The sequence below is a fragment of the Pecten maximus genome, chromosome 1 (assembly GCF_902652985.1).
Source record: "Pecten maximus chromosome 1, xPecMax1.1, whole genome shotgun sequence".
In the NCBI taxonomy this organism is placed as follows: domain Eukaryota; kingdom Metazoa; phylum Mollusca; class Bivalvia; order Pectinida; family Pectinidae; genus Pecten; species Pecten maximus.
The window spans coordinates 27,628,225-27,653,753 of NC_047015.1; the positions used below are offsets into that span (position 1 = coordinate 27,628,225).

The 25,529-nt window shown below is 36.1% G+C and overlaps 1 protein-coding gene and 1 long non-coding RNA gene across 4 annotated transcripts in view; one reads left to right on the forward strand and one right to left on the reverse strand.

The window, feature by feature from the left end:
- The window catches only part of LOC117329226, a 178,428-nt gene that overhangs the window by 125,395 nt on the left and 27,504 nt on the right, over window positions 1-25,529 (reverse strand). Inside the window, exon 1 of one of the 3 annotated variants that reach the window (XR_004533135.1) lies at window positions 4,159-4,338. The exons of the other annotated variants lie outside the window; for them this stretch is intronic. This is a non-coding gene — a long non-coding RNA (uncharacterized LOC117329226). Of the gene's footprint in view, window positions 1-4,158; window positions 4,339-25,529 lie in introns of those variants that run through there. 3 annotated transcript variants of the gene reach the window in all.
- The window catches only part of LOC117329196 (zinc finger MIZ domain-containing protein 1-like), a 194,840-nt gene continuing 173,650 nt past the window's right edge, over window positions 4,340-25,529 (forward strand). The window contains exon 1 of the mRNA XM_033887018.1: window positions 4,340-4,435. The gene's annotated coding sequence lies outside the window, so the exon portion shown is untranslated. The remainder of the gene's footprint in view (window positions 4,436-25,529) is intronic.

Consider the following 25,529-nt stretch of genomic DNA (forward strand, 5'->3'; position numbering starts at 1 on the left):
ACTATATCAACAGTGAGACACTACAACACTATATCAACAGTGAGACACTACAACACTACATCAACAGTGAGACACTACAACACTACATCAACAGTGAGACACTGCAACACTATATCAACAGTGAGTCACTACAACACTATATCAACAGTGAGTCACTACAACACTATATCAACAGTGAGACACTACAACACTATATCAACAGTGAGACACTACAACACTCAATCAACAGTGAGACACTACAACACTATATCAACAGTGAGAAACTACAACACTATATCAACAGTGAGACACTACAACACTATATCAACAGTGAGACACTACAACACTATACAACAGTTAGACACTACAACACTATATCAACAGTGAGACACTACAACACTATATTAACAGTGAGACACTACAATACTATATCAACAGTGAGACACTACAACACTATATCAACAGTGAGACACTACAACACTATATCAACAGTGAAACACTACAACACTCAATCAACAGTGAGACACTACAACACTATATCAACAGTGAGACACTACAACACTATATCAACAGTGAGACACTACAACACTATATCAACAGTGAGACACTACAACAATATATCAACAGTGTGACACTACAACAATATATCAACAGTGTGACACTACAACACTATATCAACAGTGAGACACTACAACAATATATCAACAGTGAGACACTAAAATACAACATCAACAGTGAGACACTACAACACTATATCAAATGCGAGACACTACAATACTATATCAAATGTGAGACACTACAATACTATATCATCAGTGAGACACTACAACACTATATCAACAGTGAGACACTACAACACTATATCAACAGTGAGACACTACAACACCATATCAACAGTGAGACACTACAACACCTTATCAACAGTGAGACACTACAACACTCAATCAACAGTGAGACACTACAACACTCAATCAACAGTGAGACACTACAACACTCAATCAACAGTGAGACACTACAACACTATATCAACAGTGAGACACTACAACACTATATCAACAGTGAGACACTACAACACTTTATCAACAGTGAGACACTACAACACTCTATCAACAGTGAGACACTACAACACTATATCAACAGTGAGACACTACAACACTATATCAACAGTGAGACACTACAACACTATATCAACAGTGAGACACTACAACAATATATCAACAGTGTGACACTACAACAATATATCAACAATATATCAACAGTGTGACACTACAACAATATATCAACAGTGTGACACTACAACACTATATCAACAGTGAGACACTAAAATACAACATCAACAGTGAGACACTACAACACTATATCAACAGTGAGACACTGCAACACTATATCAACAGTGAGACACTACAACACTATATCAACAGTGAGACACTACAATACTATATCATCAGTGAGACACTACAACACTATATCAACAGTGAGACACTACAACACTATATCAACAGTGAGACACTACAACACCATATCAACAGTGAGACACTACAACACCTTATCAACAGTGAGACACTACAACACTCAATCAACAGTGAGACACTACAACACTCAACCAACAATGAGACACTACAACACTATATCAACAGTGAGACACTACAACACTCAATCAACAGTGAGACACTACAACACTTTATCAACAGTTACCATATTGTTATAAAGCTTGATTCTTATCCACTGTTTAACATATTAATTCACTATATGGCTAAAGGATATGACAAATATATCATATGACATAATTCCACAGATATGGTATGATATAATTCACAATATGGCTATCGGGCAAGACACATATATTGTTTGATATAATTCCACAATATGGCCATAGGGCAAGACACATATATTGTTTGATATAATTCCACAATATGGCCATAGGGAAAGACAAGTATATTGTTTGATATAATTCCACAATATGACTATCGGGCAAGACACGCATTTTGTTTGATATAATTCCACAATATGACTATCGGGCAAGACACGCATTTTGTTTGTTATAATTCCACAATATGGCTATAGGGCAAGACACATATATTGTTTGATATAATTCCACAATATGGCCATAGGGCAAGACACGTATATTGTTTGATATAATTCCACAATATGGCCATAGGGCAAGACACATATATTGTTTGATATAATTCCAAAATATGGCTATCGGACAAGACACATATATTGTTTGATATAATTCCACAATATGGCCATAGGGCAAGACACGTATATTGTTTGATATAATTCCACAATATGGCCATAGGGCAAGACACGTATATTGTTTGATATAATTCCACAATATGGCCATAGGGCAAGACACATATATTGTTTGATATAATTCCACAATATGGCCATAGGGCAAGACACATATATTGTTTGATATAATTCCACAATATGGCCATAGGGCAAGACACATATATTGTTTGATATAATTCCACAATATGGCTTTAGGGTGAGACTTTTCATTAATATAAAATGACATATCAAGTGACACTTTATGCCTATTCATCCAACTCAATAAAATACGGAGACGTTTCCAAACAATTTTCTATTGATACCTAAAGCCAACAGTGTATATAAGTGTACATCTCATCGATTCCCATTCCATGTCTACAAGGACAGCAACCAGACTCTCCCAAGCATTTCACAGGACCCTACAAACTAGCCTACATTTGTACATCATCCAAGATTTCATATAGATTTACTGTCTCACTTACTACTAGTCATACATGAAAAGTAGCAATCATTTTTCTCAAATCACCACACAAAATCAGTCACATCACCAAAGTTATAAATCTGTAAAAAAAAATCTCTGATACATGTACCGAGAGAAGACAGTCAAAGTCAGTCACATTACCAAAATTATAAATCTGTAAAAAAAAATATCTCTGATAACTAGAGTAGACAGTCAAAGTCAGTCACATTACCAAAATTATAAATCTGTAAAAAAAAAAATCTAATAACTAGAGTAGACAGTCAAAGTCAGTCACATTACAAAAATTATCAAATATGTAAAAAAAAATCTCTGATAACTAGAGTAGACAGTCAAAGTCAGCCACATTACAAAAATTATAAATCTGTAGAAAATCTCTGTTAATCAGAGTGTAGACAAAGTCAGTCACATTACCAAACTTATAAACCGATAGAAAATCTCTGTTAATCAGAGATCATAAAGAGTTTGTGATTAGGTTGTCTTTACCTACAATCTATTTGAAAGTAAAATTACGTATAAAAGCTATGGTATATAAAAACATTTTCTTCAGGTGTAACCAAGCGAAAAACACTTTTTTTTTAATATACACACTTGTAAAAGTTATAACCTTATAAACGGATGACTCCACACATATTTGAAGTGATCACAGATTGTTGTTTCCTTTCCACAGTTATAAAACCACCGCAGCTTATTTAATATCCACTATTTCACGATCCTTTATTTACAGACATGGCATACAGTTATCTCGTTTCAATATCCATACACTACACATCATTTTTTTTAATATTACAAACAGATAATTGTTCTATTACTGAAATTGTAACAGCTCTGGCAAACTGCTACGATATAACAATTATATAAATATTTTTAATTTTTCACTTTAACAACTGTTTATTTACTAATGAGATACTTGGATAATAGCTCTGAAAAGCAGACCTGATTATAAAGGTATTTTATATGAATTCCTGTTATTTAAGAGTAATAAATACAATTTGACATCGCACGAGTCACACAATGGGGAGAGTCCTAGCTGATAATGTGTGAGGATCGTGGGCCGTCACTATGGTGTATTATAGAATTGTCATTCAATGAAAATTATACTGTTTGAAAAGGATCTATTGATTTCTGGCCGAGATAATCTAGGCAATGGAAACTTGTAGTATTGTTAGGCATTGAGACCGTCACAGTGGGCCCAGACGCAGACTGGATCAGCGATCTGCTCGCTCACCCAACAGGCAGTATGATACTTGTCCTTCATTCAGACGATAGCTTGTTTGCTCCATGTGCTTAGTTCTGTAGGGTAGATAGACCCATTGTGCACTATCAACATATACTGTTCAAGTCCAATTGATAGCCATTAATGAGTGAGAGGTCTAACGCATGGACATATCCCCATCACTGTCAGCACAGTTGACAAAACATTCACTTACCTTGGATTCAATCAATTCTGGAGATTTTTTTTTTCAAAGACCTGCACTTTGGTAAATCGGAGTGATTTTTTGCAGCGGGCCGTTTTGAGTCATCAAACGATTGATTGAGAGTGACAGTTAACTGCATGACCATCGACCCATCCAAGCTTGAACAGCTGATGTGCTTGCGCCAAAGATCAGAATTAAGTGCCATCCCTCCTACATCCCATGTGACAGAGGGAGTGATTGCATAAACAACCATCGACAGCCAAGAGCCAGATAACACCTTAACGAGCAGGTACTTAAAACAATTAGCATTAATCTCACCGGTACACAGCCTGTTTGCCTGTAACTATCGTGTTCAATAGTATTATTTCTCTTTTGGCAGGGTCTTTATCAGTAGTCTGTTTAAACATTGCAGGCTTTGGTTAAATTGAGTGAAAAGCTGATTGGTTTTTATTTGTCAATTAACACAAATATGGATAGGTAAGGATGTATCTCTAACTGTCAGCTGGTCCTCTCAGACAGGTGAGGGATGTATCTCTAACTGTCAGCTGGTCCTCTCAGACAGGTGAGGGATGTATCTCTGACTGTCAGCTGGTCCTCTCAGACAGGTGAGGGATGTATCTCTAACTGTCCACTGGTCCTCTCAGACAGGTGAGGGATGTATCTCTGACTGTCCACTGGTCCTCTCAGACAGGTGAGGGATGTATCTCTGACTGTCAGCTGGTCCTCTCAGACAGGTGAGGGATGTATCTCTAACTGTCAGCTGGTCCTCCACAGTGAGGGATGTATCTCTGACTGTCCACTGGTCCTCTCAGACAGGTGAGGGATGTATCTCTGACTGTCCACTGGTCCTCTCAGACAGGTGAGGGATGTATCTCTGACTGTCCACTGGTCCTCTCAGACAGGTGAGGGATGTATCTCTGACTGTCAGCTGGTCCTCTCAGACAGGTGAGGGATGTATCTCTAACTGTCAGCTGGTCCTCTCAGACAGGTGAGGGATGTATCTCTGACTGTCCACTGGTCCTCTCAGACAGGTGAGGGATGTATCTCTGACTGTCCACTGGTCCTCTCAGACAGGTGAGGGATGTATCTCTGACTGTCCACTGGTCCTCTCAGACAGGTGAGGGATGTATCTCTAACTGTCCACTGGTCCTCTCAGACAGGTGAGGGATGTATCTCTAACTGTCCACTGGTCCTCTCAGACAGGTGAGGGGTGTATCTCTGACTGTCAGCTGGTCCTCTCAGACAGGTGAGGGATGTATCTCTGACTATCCACCGGTCCTCTCAGACAGGTGAGGGATGTATCTCTGACTGTCCACTGGTCCTCTCAGACAGGTGAGGGATGTATCTCTGATTGTCCACTGGTCCTCTCAGACAGGTGAGGGATGTATCTCTGACAGTCTGCTGGTCCTCTCAGACAGGTGAGGGATGTATCTCTGACTGTCAGCTGGTCCTCTCAGACAGGTGAGGGATGTATCTCTGACTGTCCACTGCTCCTCTCAGACAGGTGAGGGGTGTATCTCTGACTGTCAGCTGGTCCTCTCAGACAGGTGAGGGATGTATCTCTGACTATCCACCGGTCCTCTCAGACAGGTGAGGGATGTATCTCTGACTGTCAGCTGGTCCTCTCAGACAGGTGAGGGATGTATCTCTGACTGTCCACTGGTCCTCTCAGACAGGTGAGGGATATATCTCTGACTATCAGCTGGTCCTCTCAGACAGGTGAGGGATGTATCTCTGACTGTCAGCTGGTCCCCCCTAGACAGGTGAGGGATGTATCTCTAACTGTCCACCGGTACTCTCCAACACATACTTAACTTTAGGATAATCTGTGCTATATCCCTCTAAACAATTAATTAACAACCATATGGCACTGTCCATTACATGTAAATGTATCATATTTTACTTTTGCTGTACGACAATTAAACTCAGGATCAGTGTATTTAGCTACCTTTAATGGTATTGATTTTAGAGGCTGTAGGTAAACAATCAAGTAGAGTTAGATATATGCAAAAATTTAAATAATGTCAGGTGATTTAAACAGGATATTTATATCGTTTTGTTTGAACTTAAAATACATACACATGATTGAAAGATTGTGATTCTGGAGGCAGTTGTCAAATTTTGTTTTCTAACTATTTTGCTGTAAAGGAGACTGAAAATATTATCAAAGGATGAGAATGATTTAAAATTTATCTCAAAAAGTCAGGTGAGCCAGAGATATTTAATTTGTACAGTATTCAATATTGACACACACTTGTAAATACATATTGAATTTGTTTATAGAGCTAAGGTCACATTAGATCAATCTCTATGTAATCACATCAGCATATCAGCTTACAAACATTTTATAACAAGATATAAAAAAAACCCCCAATAAATCATTTAAAAAGCCACAAATAGCTATAACAGACTGACCAATATCCATTAACTTACAAAAGGTAAAGAACTGGTAAAAGATTTTCCACAACATTGACTTTTATGTAACAACTTCCTTTCAGCAGAGTCATTTATCATTTAACACTAATATCCAATATACAATGAGTTTTCAATGACATACAATGTATAAAATCCTAAAATTTAAATTTAGTAAAAAGTAATTAAATCAATGACAATGAAGTTAATATATAGTAATAAAATATGGACCGAAATGTGGGTTACATGAACAACACAGGTGTACATAACATTCTGTAATACATAATATAGATAGGTGCATACAAAGGTGTGCAGGTATATAATGTACTGTAGTACAGGTATATAATGTACTGTAGTACAGGTATATAATGTACTGTAGTACAGGTATATAATGTACTGTAGTACAGGTATATAATGTACAGTAGTACATACACAGGTGTACAGGTATATAATGTACTGTAGTACAGGTATATAATGTACTGTATTACATACCCAGGTGTACAGGTATATAATGTACTGTAGTACAGGTATATAATGTACAGTAGTACATACACAGGTGTACAGGTATATAATGTACTGTAGTACAGGTATATAATGTACTGTAGTACATACACAGGTGTACAGGTATATAATGTACTGTAGTACATACACAGGTGTACAGGTATATAATGTACTGTAGTACAGGTATATAATGTACAGTAGTACATACACAGGTGTACAGGTATACAATGTACTGTAGTACAGGTAATATTATAATGTACTGTAGTACATACCCAGGTGTACAGGTATATAATGTACTGTAGTACAGGTATATAATGTACAGTAGTACATACACAGGTGTACAGGTATATAATGTACTGTAGTACAGGTATATAATGTACAGTAGTACATACACAGGTGTACAGGTATACAATGTACTGTAGTACAGGTAATATTATAATGTACTGTAGTACATACCCAGGTGTACAGGTATATAATGTACTGTAGTACAGGTATATAATGTACAGTAGTACATACACAGGTGTACAGGTATACAATGTACTGTAGTACAGGTAATATTATAATGTACTGTAGTACATACCCAGGTGTACAGGTATATAATGTACTGTAGTACAGGTATATAATGTACAGTAGTACATACACAGGTGTACAGGTATATAATGTACTGTAGTACAGGTATATAATGTACAGTAGTACATACACAGGTGTACAGGTATACAATGTACTGTAGTACAGGTATATAATGTACTGTAGTACATACACAGGTGTACAGGTATATAATGTACTGTAGTACAGGTATATAATGTACAGTAGTACATACACAGGTGTACAGGTATACAATGTACTGTAGTACAGGTAATATTATAATGTACTGTAGTACATACCCAGGTGTACAGGTATATAATGTACAGTAGTACAGGTATATAATGTACTGTAGTACATACCCAGGTGCACAGGTATATAATGTACTGTAGTACACACACAGGTGTACAGGTATATAATGTACTGTAGTACACACACAGGTGTACAGGTATATAATGTACTGTAGTACACACACAGGTGTACAGGTATATAATGTACTGTAGTACACACACAGGTGTACAGGTATATAATGTACTGTAGTACACACACAGGTGTACAGGTATATAATGTACTGTAGTACATACACAGGTGTACAGGTATATAATGTACTGTAGTACAGGTATATAATGTACTGTAGTACAGGTATATAATGTACTGTAGTACATACACAGGTGTACAGGTATATAATGTACTGTAGTACATACACAGGTGTACAGATATATAATGTCCTGTAGTACAGGTATATAATGTACTGTAGTACATACACAGGTGTACAGGTATATAATGTACTGTAGTACATACACAGGTGTACAGGTATATAATGTACTGTAGTACAGGTATATAATGTACTGTAGTACATACCCAGGTGTACAGGTATATAATGTACTGTAGTACATACACAGGTGTACAGGTATATAATGTACTGTAGTACATACACAGGTGTACAGGTATATAATGTACTGTAGTACATACACAGGTGTACAGGTATATAATGTACTGCAGTGCATACACAGGTGTACAGGTATATAATGTACTGTAGTACAGGTATATAATGTACTGTAGTATGTATTGTAGTACATACACAGGTGTACAGGTATATAATGTACTATAGTACATACACAGGTGTACAGGTATATAATGTACTGTAGTACGTACTGTAGTACATACACAGGTGTACAGGTATATAATGTACTGTAGTACATACACAGGTGTACAGGTATATAATATACTGTAGTACATACACAGGTGTACAGGTATATAATGTACTGTAGTACTGGTATATAATGTACTGCAGTACATACACACTACAGGTGTACAGGTACAGTGGAACTTCGTTAACTCGAAGTCGACGGGACCACGAAAAAACTTCGAGTTATCCGAGTGTTCGAATTAAGTGAGTTATCGTCGTTTTTGGTGAAAAGTTTGGTCAATATTTGTCAACATTATATAATCATTATAACTTCGCTCTGTCGCTCATCAGTTTAGTGTGAAGACTGGTCAATACATGTAAATATATATGTAACGTTTCGTTATGTCACTTGTAATTTGGTGTAGTTTTGCCGATATACAGTCACGATAAAGTTTCTTTCACTTAGTCACTTCAATAAATCTGATGTGCAAGTCATGTTTGCAAAAGATAAACGAAAAAACGGAATTCGACAAATTAACAAGTTATTCATGTCAAATCAAATAAACGTTTAAGTTTAACACAGATTGCATGCAAAACGTAACAGAACCATTACCTTTTATTGGACATATAAAATGCTGTTTGATAGGCCTACTTGCGTTTTATTGATAACCACGTCATTTCCATGTGTATTAGCACCGGAAGTTGGGCTGCGCATGTGCGTATAAAATGTTACTGTAACTGAGTTGGCGTTTTATCCGATTTAATAGACAGCACTGACCGTTACAGTTGTACTCTGAACACCTCGGCAGTAATTACGCTATTGTTTCAGCGGTTTAAAAATTTAATAGGCGCCATGCAGTGACTGTTTCATTTCTACACCTGTAAAAACATCAGCCGGGTAGATGTACCGGTGTATCAGAGATTAGTTCCGCTTGAGCGAACGGGTAGATGAGTTGTTGACTATCGTGTGTACTAATATCGGCGACCGCCTTAGGAAATTACCTGATGTAAGTAAAGCAGTACTTTTTATCACCAAGACTTGTTGTTATAAGATTCAACCGACAATTTCTTTTATGAATTTATGAAACACTTATAATAGCATGTAGGTTAGTAGTGCCGATATGTTCAGTATAACAAACGGAATTTAGTTCTTAAAAAATGTCGGCGTTTACCACCTATCGACGAAAATTATACTTCGAGTTATTCGATCAATTCAAATAGGATTTTTATTGTTGGGACCAAATTTTCACTTCGTATTATCCGAGTTTTTCGAGTTTTCCGAATTCGAGTTTTCCAAGTTTTCTTTACTAAGATAAAGAGAGAATTCAGCCGGGACCGACGAGCTACTTCGAGTTAAGCGGGGTATTCGAGTTTTCCGAGTTCGAGTTAACGAAGTTCCACTGTAGTAAAATGCCCCAAAAAAATCTGAATTTTTTTTTTCTGCATGATTTTGCCATAACATTACTCATGGACCTCTAATGAATGTATAAACCAAATTAGAAGGGTGTGAGGTGTATACTTTTGGACTTAAAAGCTTTTCAAAAACTTACCCCAAAAACTTTAGAGTGGGGTGGGACGCCGACACGGATGCCGGGGGTACAGTATTCGCTCACAGAAACCGGTTAGCTAATAAGTTGCTCATTAGATGTTGAGTAAACTTGGGTTTAAGTTTTGATTAGAGCTTGTCTGATGTTGCCTTGCTTTGAAATCGGTAAAATAATTGATGAACATTGTCCACACATGGAAATTGGTAAAATATTTCATAAACATTAAGTAGAACTTGTTCAATTACTGGTGACATGAAAAGGTATACCACAATTCTGAATATATATAGTACAGATGTCATGAAAAAGTACACAATATGGAGTTTACTGGTGACATGAAAAAGTACACAATATGGAGTTTACTGGTGACATGAAAAAGTACACAATATGGAGTATGTATACTGATGACATGAAAAAGTACACAATATGGAGTATACTGGTGATATGCAGCAAGTTCTTTGCTATTAGAGAATGTCAATTCAAAACAAACAGGGGAGATAATTCTCGAATAAACCTCAGGTATACTGTGACAAAGTAGCAGTATCTCTAACACAAGGAATTTGAGTTTAGGTTATAATACATATATGCTACCTTTGACTTTATGTTGTGTTTGAGTAAGGATATAGACTATCTAAATATACACTATATCCCTGATTTGTTTTGGAGTTAAGGGTATATGTTACCTTTCACAAATCATATTCTAGATAGATACTCTAACCAGTCAAGCTACCTGTGGCCACTAGCTTTCAGTCCAGTTCCGCTACATGTAAAGGTATGTTGTAATGAGCTGTAGCAACTTCAGCTTGATGTGCTTTTACTGATCAAAGGTCAATTTTACCATTTTTCTTTTAATGATAAATGAAGAAGTAATACTTGTCGCTGTTGAAGACGACAGGGAGTCGCTGTTGGAGACGACAGATCTGACATAGTGCTAGGATATGTACCCACAGAGAGATGACATAACAACCAACAGATTTGTGGGACGTGTGGCGCGAGTAGGTCCTCATTATTTTAAAGTATACACCACCACTCACTTCTCCTCGCCACCAAATGCTCTAAAGCTTTTTGTCAAAACATGTGAAAATGAATCCCAGGTAAATGAAGTGCTATCTGTGGATTAGTGAGTTCTGTTATGACCAACAGGTGTTCCTGTCTAGGTGAGAGCTAGCTGGCCGATGGCTCACCACACACAGCCGTAGTTCTCACCCAACCAATATCACCAATTTTCAATTTTAAGGCCAGTACAAGTACCAAGCTATTGAGAAGCCTGAATTGGGAAGATTATAATTTTGACAATGAACAGCAAAATGAGCCTATTGGTCACCCAGTAGTAACAACAACAACACAAAGGCAATAGGGTTAGATGTAGGGTAACCATCACCCCACAACTCCAGTCATCAACCCCACAACTCCAGTCTTAATGCTCACTATTTAGTTATACAAACAAATATAATATTCCTAACCATCACCCCACAACTCCAGTCATCAACCCCACAACTCCAGTCTTAATGCTCACTATTTAGTTATACAAACAAATATAATATTCCTAACCATCACCCCACAACTCCAGTCATCAACCCCACAACTCCAGTCATCAACCCACAACTCCAGTCATCACCCCACAACTCCAGTCTTAATGCTCACTATTTAGTTATACAAACAAATATAATATTCCTAACCATCACCCCACAACTCCAGTCATCACCCCACAACTCCAGTCATCACCCCACAACTCCAGTCATCAACCCACAACTCCAGTCATCACCCCACAACTCCAGTCATCAACCCCACAACTCCAGTCATCAACCCCACAACTCCAGTCATCAACCCCACAACTCCAGTCATCACCCCACAACTCCAGTCATCAACCCCACAACTCCAGTCATCAACCCCACAACTCCAGTCTTAATGCTCACTATTTAGTTATACAAACAAATATAATATTCCTAACCATCACCCCACAACTCCAGTCATCAACCCCACAACTCCAGTCATCAACCCACAACTCCAGTCATCACCCCACAACTCCAGTCTTAATGCTCACTATTTAGTTATACAAACAAATATAATATTCCTAACCATCACCCCACGAATCCAGTCATCAACCCCACAACTCCAGTCATCACCCCACAACTCCAGTCATCAACCCACAACTCCAGTCATCAACCCCACAACTCCAGTCATCACCCCACAACTCCAGTCATCAACCCCACAACTCCAGTCTTAATGCTCACTATTTAGTTATACATACCAATATAATAGTCCTAACCATCGATCACCCCCTAACTCCAATTAATAATACACATGTAGGAATTATCTGGTTTGAAGAACTGTTAATGGGCCAAATAAATCCCACAGTATCAATGTGTTTTTGTGGTCACTAATCCTCTACAATAGCTTTGTAGTAAGTACTACTGTTCATTTATTATCCAAAAGCTTAAAACATCAACAAGTTTGATCTAAATTAAATTTGAAGAATTACAGCTGTAGTTTATATTATCACAAGATACTAAGACAGGTGAATTATATTACTCGTTTACCAGTTCTAGGGACAGGTGAATTATATTACTCGTTTACCAGTTCTAGGACAGGTGAATTATATTACTCGTTTACCAGTTCTAGGACAGGTGAATTATATTACTCGTTTACCAATTCTAGGACAGGTGAATTATATTACTCATTTACCAGTTCTAGGACAGGTGAATTATATTACTCATTTACCAGTTCTAGGACATGTGAATTATATTACTTGTTTACCTGTTCTAGGACATGTGAATTATATTACTCGTTTACCAGTTCTAGGACAGGTGAATTATATTACTCATTTACCAGTTCTAGGACAGGTGAATTATATTACTCATTTATCAGTACTAAGACAGGTGAATTATATTTCTCATTTACCAGTTCTAGGACATGTGAATTATATTACTCGTTTACCAGTTCTAGGACAGGTGAATTATATTTCTCATTTACCAGTTCTAGGACATGTGAATTATATTACTCGTTTACCAGTTCTAAGACAGGTGAATTATATTACTCGTTTACCAGTTCTAGGACAGGTGAATTATATTACTCGTTTACCAGTTCTAAGACAGGTGAATTATATTACTCGTTTACCAGTTCTAGGACAGGTGAATTATATTACTCATTTACCAGTTCTTGGACAGGTGAATTATATTACTCATTTACCAGTTCTAAGACAGGTGAATTATATTACTCGTTTAGCCAGTTCTAGAACAGGTGAATTATATTACTCGTTTAACAGTTCTAGAACAGGTGAATTATATTACTCATTTACCAGTTCTTGGACAGGTGAATGATATTTCTCATTTACCAGTTCTAAGACAGGTGAATTATATTACTCGTTTAGCCAGTTCTAGAACAGGTGAATTATATTACTCGTTTACCAGTTCTAGAACAGGTGAATTATATTACTTGTTTACCAGTTCTAGAACAGGTGAATTATATTACTCGTTTAGCCAGTTCTAGAACAGGTGAATTATATTACTCGTTTACCCGTTCTAGCAGGTGAATTATATTACTCGTTTACCAGTTCTAGGACAGGTGAAATTGATTATTTTACCAGTTCTTGGAACAGGTAATGTACTTTCTATTAACCAGTTCTAAAACAGGTGATATTTACTCGTAGGAACCATCTGAACAGGTGAATTATATTACTACGTCGTATAACAGTTCTAAAATGTGAATTATATTACTCATTTACCATTCTTGGACAGTGAATGATATTTTCATTATCCAGTTCTAAGACAGGTAATTATATTATCGTTAGCCAGTTCTAGATGGTGAATTATATACTCGTTATAGTGCATACAGTGAATTATATTACTTGTTTACCAGTCGAGACAAGTGTCTATCTACGTAGACTCGTATCCAACTCCTAAACAGTGTGTCTTTCAAAAGAGCCTTCAGTGAGAATCTCTGTTCGAATTAAACGAAATGTTGATTTTTTTTTCATCCTATTTTGACAGTGTTGTATTTATGATTCCCAAACCTGGATTAAAACCATAGGTAGGGACCCCCCCTCCCCCCCTCTCCCCCCTTCCCCCACCCTGTTATAAAGTGCATAATATAGTACAATATATATATATCATACAGTACAGTTATATTGGGTATATTGCATACTTATATGGAGGCTCTAGTGTAACATGTTTAGGTAAGGTAAAATTGATTTTGTAATAAAAGTCAAATGTGAAAAAGTAATACCATTCTGTATAAACAATTTATATTAAAAACACTTTGGTGATGAATCTTAGATGTGGAAACATCAACTGACAGGGAGAAGAGATTCACAACAGGTCGATATGACACCGTAAAAATGTTGAATTAATGATAACCTTACGTTTCTACATTTCTTGCTAGTCTACATACATGTTGTGAACAATAATAATGCATTGCAATGAAGTATGATTTATTAATTAAATATCAGTTCTAGATTGGTAAACAGGTTAGGATCTGTCAGAGACAATGGCATTGTATACTGTTACCTATATAGTGGCTTTATACCCCTCCTACTAACATCAGGCTTTGTCCTAGTTACCAATCATAATCACACCTTTATATCACTCCTACTAACATCAGGCTTTGTCCTAGTTACCAATCATAATCACACCTATATACCACTCCTACTAACATCAGGCTTTGTCCTAGTTACCAGGCTTTGTCCTACTAACATCAGGCTTTGTCCTAGTTACCAATCATAATCACACCTTTATACCACCCCTACTAACATCAGGCTTTGTCCTAGTTACCAATCATAATCACACCTATATACCACTCCTACTAACATCAGGCTTTGTCCTAGTTACCAATCATAATCACACCTATATACCACTCCTACTAACATCAGGCTTTGTCCTAGTTACCAATCATAATCACACCTATATACCACCCCTACTAACATCAGACTTTGTCCTAGTTACCAATCATAATCACACCTGTATACCACTCCTACTAACATCAGGCTTTGTCCTAGTTACCAGGCTTTGTCCTACTAACATCAGGCTTTGTCCTAGTTACCAATCATAATCACACCTTTATACCACCCCTACTAACATCAGGCTTTGTCCTAGTTACCAATCATAATCACACCTGTATACCACTCCTACTAACATCAGGCTTTGTCCTAGTTACCAGGCTTTGTCCTACTAACATCAGGCTTTGTCCTAGTTACCAATCATAATCACACCTTTATACCACCCCTACTAACATCAGGCTTTGTCCTAGTTACCAATCATAATCACACCTGTATACCACTCCTACTAACATCAGGCTTTGTCCTAGTTACCAGGCTTTGTCCTACTAACATCAGGCTTTGTCCTAGTTACCAATCATAATCACACCTTTATACCACCCCTACTAACATCAGGCTTTGTCCTAGTTACCAATCATAATCACACCTATATACCACTCCTACTAACATCAGGCTTTGTCCTAGTTACCAATCATAATCACACCTTTATATCACTCCTACTAACATCAGGCTTTGTCCTAGTTACCAATCATAGTCACACCTGTATACCACCCCTACTAACATCAGGCTTTGTCCTACTAACATCAGGCTTTGTCCTAGTTACCAATCATAGTCACACCTGTATACCACCCCTACTAACATCAGGCTTTGTCCTACTAACATCAGGCTTTGTCCTACTAACATCAGGCTTTGTCCTAGTTACCAATCATAATCACACCTTTAAACCACCCCTACTAACATCAGGCTTTGTCCTAGTTACCAATAATAGTCACACCTTTATATCACCCCTACTAACATCAGGCTTTGTCCTACTAACATCAGGCTTTGTCCTAGTTACCAATCATAGTCACACCTGTATACCACCCCTACTAACATCAGGCTTTGTCCTACTAACATCAGGCTTTGTCCTAGTTACCAGGCTTTGTCCTACTAACATCAGGCTTTGTCCTAGTTACCAATCATAGTCACACCTGTATACCACCCCTACTAACATCAGGCTTTGTCCTACTAACATCAGGCTTTGTCCTAGTTACCAATCATAATCACACCTTTATACCACTCCTACTAACATCAGGCTTTGTCCTAGTTACCAATCATAATCACACCTTTATATCACTCCTACTAACATCAGGCTTTGTCCTACTAACATCAGGCTTTGTCCTAGTTACCAATCATAGTCACACCTTTATACCACCCCTACTAACATCAGGCTTTGTCCTAGTTACCAGGCTTTGTCCTACTAACATCAGGCTTTGTCCTAGTTACCAATCATAATCACACCTTTAACACCCATATATAATATCTACCATACATAATCACACCTTTAACACCCATATATAATATCAACCCATACATAATCACACCTTTAACACCCATATATAATATCTACCCATAAATAATCACACCTTTACATACTAACACCCATATATAATATCTACCCACACACATTCATACCACTGCCCTGCAGGTAGGGCGTAAGAATTGTACCTGCTGCCCCCATTGCATGATCCTAAGAGGCGACTAAATTTGGGATCTTATCTTTTCTCTTCTTTCTTCAGAACTTTCTTCTTCCTGATGTCTCCCTTGAACCAGGGCCAGACAACAAGGACAGACAGAAAGACAAATTGACAAGATAGCCAAGGACAAAGAACCCCATACTGATGACATTCTAATTAGATGGGTACAGACATATGTTACATATTAAGCCAGTGGTGACCACCTATCCTAATCACCAATAACATGGCCGGGTGTTTGTAAATGTTATTGTATCAATAAATACCCAAAGTGACTGTGTACATTTGTTTTGACGGACTGACCAGGGGTTCACACTGGACACACATAGATGTGTATATAGACTGGACAAGTTAATCTGCTCACCTTCATGTTTGGTCTCTTTATTGAGCTATTTATGGTCTAACTGCTCCCCTATCTCCTCCTACTATACATAGTCAGAGGGACTACCTAATATCTGATCAGAACCAACAAATAACAAGGTCCAGAGAAACCTTTAAAATACTGCAAAGGTCCATAGAAAACCAACAAATACAGTAATGGTCCAGAGAACCCCATAAAAAATATGTAAGGGTCCACAGAAACCCACAAAATATTGTAAGGGTCCACAGAAACCCACAAAATATTGTAAGGGTCCAGAGAAACACACAAATATTGTAAGGGTCCAGAGAAACACACAAATATTGTAAGGGTCCAGAAAAACACACAAATATTGTAAGGGTCAGAGAAACACACAAATATTGTAAGGTTCCAGAGAAACACACAAATATTGTAAGGGTCCAGAGAAACACACAAATATTGTAAGGGTCCAGAAAACCCCCCAAAAAAACAAAACTGTAAGGGTCCAGAAAAACCCCAAAAAAGACTGTAAGGATCCAGAGAAACCCACAGATACTCTAAGTGTCCATAGAAACCCACAAAAAATACTGTAAAGGTCCATAGAAACCCACAAATACTGTAAAGGTCCATAGAAACCCACAAATACTGTAAGTGTCCATAGAAACCCACAAAAAATATAGTAAAGGTCCAGAGAAACTCACAAATACTGTAAAGGTCCATAGAAACCCATAAATACTCTAAGTGTCCATAGAAATCCACAAAAAAACACTGTAAAGGTCCAGAGAAACTCACGAATACTGTAAGCATCCAGAGAAACCCAAAAAACTGTAAGGGTCTAAGAAACCCCACAAGTATTGTAAGGGTCCAGAGAAACCCACAAAATACTGTAAGCTAGGGTCCATAGAAACCCACAAAATACTGTAAGTGTCCATAGAAACTCACAAAAAAATACTGTAAAGGTCCAGAGAAACCCACAAATACTGTAAGCTAGGGTCCAGAGAAACCCACAAATTCTATAATAATCCATAGAAACCCACAAATACTCTTAAGTGTCCATAGAAACCCACAAATACTCTAAGTGTTCATAGAAACCAACAAAAAATACTGTAAAGGTCCAGAGAAACCCACAAATACTGTAAGGATCCAGAGAAACCCAAAAAATACTGTAAGTGTCCATAGAAACTCCCAAAAAATACTGTAAAGGTCCATAGAAACCCACAAATACTGTAAGCATCCAGAGAAACCCAAAAAATACTGTACAGGTCTGGAGAAACCCACAAAATACTGTAAGGGTCCACAGAAACCCAGTAGTTTGAACATTTAAAATGTGAAGCTAAAGAAATTTATTTGAATTTCAACATTGAAATATAAAAGATAAGGCATATATTCCAGTTACACAACAGTTAAGTATCTACCACTTACAGTGGGAGTCGACTAGGGTTTTTTATAAAACTGCTCCTGATTTGAATTATATGAGAAGGATTTTATCTCAAATTCAAGATATCCTACAAAAACTTCTTATATGTTAAGTTATTCCGGGCCAATTTCTTCATTTAAAATACAGTTTTTGCACTTCTCATTTATTTTTATCTAAAACTTTTTACATAACTTAAAGAATTTAAATGAATCTGAAAATGTGGTTGATGTAAACAATAAATTCCTAGTGGCAGCATCCCCCAGAGGTTACAAATATGTAACGCTGCAACAATTGGCCAGTCTATCCCTCTTACAATGCCCGAAGACCCCACTTAACTTGACTACCTTTAGAATAATTCAGGTGTTGAGCTCTAGATTTGAAAACTTTGATTACTTTTCTCCATGTCAACATGTATTAGCATATCAATATGTTTTGTATAAAAGAAATTAAAAACATCTGGTGCCAAATGATTTTCAATGAAAAAAATCAAGGCTACCTTGTATTGTCAATGTTTAGATATTGTTTATTTGTAATGCATTCAAGTAGCATTCTCTTAGAATTTTTAACATCAGTCACATACTGTATGACATTAGATTTTGTATGAAAATGTACCCGTTACAATTCGTAGAATTTCACAAATGCAACTTAAATTAGACATTTACAAAATGTGTAATCAGATATTCTTTATCTTTTATAATATATGCGGTATATATGATTTTTTTTTAATATATATATATTTTTTCTTTTTTTTTTCATAAACAACCTAACAAGTAACCTTACTGTCAGTGTCATCATTTCACCATACAAGTCATCATGTCCTATACCGCACACAACATGAACTTCAAATGACACCTGTATCCTAGACACATTGTTAATTCGGTAGTTTTTCTACCTAAGTTGTCAGTGCAACACTTCACCAAGTTCTCTAACAGCTAGCAACCCCACTTAACTTCTTCTAACATTTCAAATTATAAAAATAAAGTATGTAACATATGCTCTGGTTAAAATTAACATTTTCTGTTTCTAGGTTATGTTGTCTTACACTCCATGTTTATGTCTGTTACCTTAAACATTATATCCCTAATTTATATCAGAGTTAAGGCTATATGGTACCTTAAACACTATACCCCTATTTTATGTTAGAGTTAAGGCTACATGCTACCTTAAAAAGTATAACCCTAATTTATATAAGAGTTAAGGCTATATGTTGCCTTACACATTATACACCTAATTTATATTTGAGTTATGGCTATATGCTACCTTAAACATTATATCCCTTATTTGTATTAGAGTTAAGGCTATATGCTACCTTACACATTATACCCCTGATTTATATTAGAGTTAAGGCTATATATTACCTTACACAGTATACCCCTAATTTATATTAGAGTTAAAGCTATATGCTACCTTAAACATTACATCCCTTATTTGTATTAGAGTTAAGGCTATATGGTACCTTTCACATTATACCCCTTATTTTCATTAGAGTTATGGTTACATGTTGCTTTAAACATGCTACCCCTAATATTTATTAGAGCTAAGGCAATATGTTGCTTTTCACACTATAACCCTTATATTTATTAGAGTTCAGGCTACATGTTACCTTAAACGTATAGCCTTAACTCAAATACAAAATACTGATCTTATAATTCACATCACATATAGAAAAAGTAACAAAAGTAGGTGACAAGTTATAAGGGTATGAAATCAGAACAAGAACTGAAAACTGCCTGATTTATAATGTCAGAAAGAACATCTAAGTAGTTACCAATTGCTTATAATTTCTGGGTAATTAGTAAGATGGATTCTAACACTGTTTCTTTTAGAACACCATCTGTCCTTCAGAAATGACCTTGTTCATCATTCACACCCAATGTGATATCATCCTCACCTAAAGCCTCACAAAACCATAGATGTTGATATCGCTGGGTGATTTGCCTCGAATATCCCCATAAACAGATCAGTGTTCACCAGGGGCTACTCTCAGAATGCCATCTACTAATAAGCAAAATTTACATGCAAGAAATTGAATTATGATCTGATGGTCTGGCATTGTGGTCCTGATACAATTACAACAACAAGTCGGACAATAGAGGACAATGGTGGTCATTTAATTGACCATCCACTTGACTGGCAATGGTGAGGGTTTATGAGGGAATGGAGCTGGTGATTACTGGAATGGAGGCAGAGTATCCTTCCTTATCACCGTCAGCATCAGGACCACAGGCTGCTGAAGCTGGGAGATCTCTCCATCAATAAATCATTTTTATGAATAGCTAAATTTCATGCTAAGTTTAACAGAATTTTAAGGCCTACTGACAATATGTTATTATTGACAATGGGTAATGAATAGGAAAACACCTGATAACCAAAATAGAAATCATTTACATATCACTGCGAGTGGACAAAACAGGGTCACTGAGGTGTCAGCTAAAATACTAATTTACATGAGCTGGTGTGAAAACCCTGTTGACTGATTTCTATACAATCTACAGGTGTAAATAGTCAGTGACCATGAGATCCTAATCCTACCACACATGTAGCATACACTCTGCTATTTGTTTGGTGATGTGGTCGGTGATGTATGCAACACCCACTAGATTTTAATAAATAATAAAGGTGACAATTCAGACAATGTTGATACTGATCAGGATGTACATAGAGGATTGTTAACTCTTATTTACTCTTGAAAAATAAATTAATGTCATAACTAAGGCAAAATATACTGGTTGTTTTTCAACTGCTAGTTTCAATGCAAACAAAATAGATTTGTTTTGTTTATTATAATTTTAAAACATCTTCAATATAAAAAAATATTTGGAAATTGATAGTGTCATCTTTAGTGCCAATTGTATTAACCAGTTAACATATGATGGACATCAATTCCTGAATAAAGAAAATAAAGAAATGTTAACATTTGATGGACATCAAGTCCTCAATAAATAAATGTTAACATTTGATGGACATCAAGTCCTCAATAAGGAAATGTTAACATTTGACGGACATCAAGTCCTCAATAAATAAATGTTAACATATGATGGACATCAAGTCCTCAATAAAGATGTTAACATATGACGGACATCAAGTCCTCAATAAAGAAATGTTAACATCTGATGGACATCAAGTCCTCAATAAAGAAATGTTAACATTTGATGGACATCAAGTCCTCAATAAAGAAATGGTAACATTTGATGGACATCAAGTCCTCAATAAGGAAATGTTAACATTTGATGGACATCAAGTCCTCAATAAAGAAATGTTAACATTTGATGGACATCAAGTCCTCAATAAAGAAATGTTAACATATGATGGACATCAAGTCCTCAATAAAGAAATGGTAACATTTGATGGACATCAAGTCCTCAATAAGGAAATGTTAACATTTGATGGACATCAAGTCCTCAATAAAGAAATGTTAACATTTGATGGACATCAAGTCCTCAATAAAGAAATGTTAACATATGATGGACATCAAGTCCTCAATAAAGATGTTAACAAATGATGGACATCAAGTCCTCAATAAAGATGTTAACATTTGATGGACATCAAGTCCTCAATAAATAAATGTTAACATTTGATGGACATCAAGTCCTCAATAAAGATGTTAACATTTGATGGACATCAAGTCCTCAATAAAGAAATGTTAACATCTAATGGACATCAAGTCCTCAATAAAGAAATGTTAACATTTGATGGACATCAAGTCCTCAATAAAGATGTTAACATATGATGGACATCAAGTCCTCAATAAATAAATGTTAACATATATATGATGGACATCAAGTCCTCAATAAATAAATGTTAACATCTGACGGACATCAAGTCTTCAATAAAGATGTTAACATCTGACGGACATCAAGTCCTCAATAAATAAATGTTAACATATATATGATGGACATCAAGTCCTCAATAAAGAAATGTTAACATTTGACGGACATCAAGTCCTCAATAAAGATGTTAACATATGATGGACATCAAGTCCTCAATAAATAAATGTTAACATATATATGATGGACATCAAGTCCTCAATAAAGAAATGTTAACATTTGACGGACATCAAGTCCTCAATAAAGATGTTAACATCTGATGGACATCAAGTCCTCAATAAATAAATGTTAACATCTGACGGACATCAAGTCTTCAATAAAGATGTTAACATCTGACGGACATCAAGTCCTCAATAAAGATGTTAACATCTGATGGACATCAAGTCCTCAATAAATAAATGTTAACATATATATGATGGACATCAAGTCCTCAATAAGGAAATGTTAACATTTGATGGACATCAAGTCCTCAATAAAGAAATGTTAACATCTGATGGACATCAAGTCCTCAATAAAGATGTTAACATATGATGGACATCAAGTCCTCAATAAAGAAATGTTAACATCTGACGGACATCAAGTCCTCAATAAAGATGTTAACATCTGATGGACATCAAGTCCTCAATAAAGAAATGTTAACATCTGATGGACATCAAGTCCTCAATAAGGAAATGTTAACATCTGATGGACATCAAGTCCTCAATAAAGATGTTAACATCTGATGGACATCAAGTCCTCAATAAGGAAATGTTAACATTTGATGGACATCAAGTCCTCAATAAGGAAATGTTAACATCTGATGGACATCAAGTCCTCAATAAAGATGTTAACATATGATGGACATCAAGTCCTCAATAAATAAATGTTAACATATGATGGACATCAAGTCCTCAATAAAGAAATGTTAACATCTGATGGACATCAAGTCCTCAATAAAGATGTTAACATCTGATGGACATCAAGTCCTCAATAAATAAATGTTAACATCTGATGGACATCAAGTCCTCAATAAGGAAATGTTAACATTTGACGGACATCAAGTCCTCAATAAAGATGTTAACATTTGATGGACATCAAGTCCTCAATAAATAAATGTTAACATCTGATGGACATCAAGTCCTCAATAAAGATGTTAACATATGATGGACATCAAGTCCTCAATAAATAAATGTTAACATCTGATGGACATCAAGTCCTCAATAAATAAATGTTAACATGATGGACATCAAGTCCTCAATAAGGAAATGTTAACATCTGATGGACATCAAGTCCTCAATAAGGAAATGTTAACATCTGATGGACATCAAGTCCTCAATAAAGATGTTAACATATGATGGACATCAAGTCCTCAATAAATAAATGTTAACATGATGGACATCAAGTCCTCAATAAATAAATGTTAACATCTGATGGACATCAAGTCCTCAATAAATAAATGTTAACATATGATGGACATCAAGTCCTCAATAAATAAATGTTAACATCTGATGGACATCAAGTCCTCAATAAATAAATGTTAACATCTGATGGACATCAAGTCCTCAATAAATAAATGTTAACATCTGATGGACATCAAGTCCTCAATAAAGATGTTAACATCTGATGGACATCAAGTCCTCAATAAATAAATGTTAACATCTGATGGACATCAAGTCCTCAATAAAGAAATGTTAACATATGATGGACATCAAGTCCTCAATAAAGATGTTAACATCTGATGGACATCAAGTCCTCAATAAATAAATGTTAACATCTGATGGACATCAAGTCCTCAATAAGGAAATGTTAACATTTGATGGACATCAAGTCCTCAATAAATAAATGTTAACATCTGATGGACATCAAGTCCTCAATAAAGATGTTAACATATGATGGACATCAAGTCCTCAATAAATAAATGTTAACATCTGATGGACATCAAGTCCTCAATAAGGAAATGCTAACATTTGATGGACATCAAGTCCTCAATAAATAAATGTTAACATTTGATGGACATCAAGTCCTCAATAAAGATGTTAACAAATGATGGACATCAAGTCCTCAATAAATAAATGTTAACATCTGATGGACATCAAGTCCTCAATAAAGAAATGTTAACATATGATGGACATCAAGTCCTCAATAAAGATGTTAACATATGATGGACATCAAGTCCTCAATAAAGATGTTAACATATGATGGACATCAATTCCTAAATAAAGAAATGGTAACATCAGAAAATTTATTAGCTCCACAATCAAGGAATGTGGAAGTGTTTTAAACAGACACCTCAGAAATAAAGATGGCTTGATATGAATCCTGGTGTCCAGTGTGGACTCGTTTGCCTATGAATCAATATATTAGGGTAGTTGATCCATTAACAGAAAAACTGATATTACCAGTAGCTGATCCACTTAGGCCAGATCGATACCTGGGATGGTGGATTCAATGAAACAAAAGATCTTATGACAGCCCATCCAGTGTAGAAATAAATAATATCACTTTCAAACAGATTACACTATTTGAAAATTAAATCAATACAAATGGCTTTGGGTTGATAAACTGGAAGCTTTTATTTTACGAGGCTCGCACAATCCAAATTGTCTCCCCTGGATTGCTTTTCAGTTTTATTTCTGGTTACTTTTGAGGGAGGGGTTTAACATAATACTGATGAAACTAATGATATATGAAAATTTATCAAATTTGTATGTGTGAATAATGAATAGAATTGGATAGTTTCTTGGCAGTGGATACTCAGGGGCACCAGATGTAGTGTATCTGTGTGTACTCCTTAAAAACCAAAATATATGAGAGGCTGGTGTTATGGCTACTTATGATAGCAGTACTTGGTAGTGGGGAGCTGATACATCAGTCTAGAATGTGTATATAAAATACCCTCTAATTGGGTGGTTACTATACCCAGCTTTAATTAGGTATGTCTAACCTGGACTTGATGTCCCTTATTACTGATCCACATATTGAACATGTTAGTGCATCCTCATTTCATGTCAAGCATTTTCAGTGTGTCTGTTAACGAGTAATGATTCCCTATATCATACAACCTCTAGGTGACGTTAACTATATCATACAACCTCTAGGTGACGTTAACTATATCATACAACCTCTAGGTGACGTTAATTATATCATACAA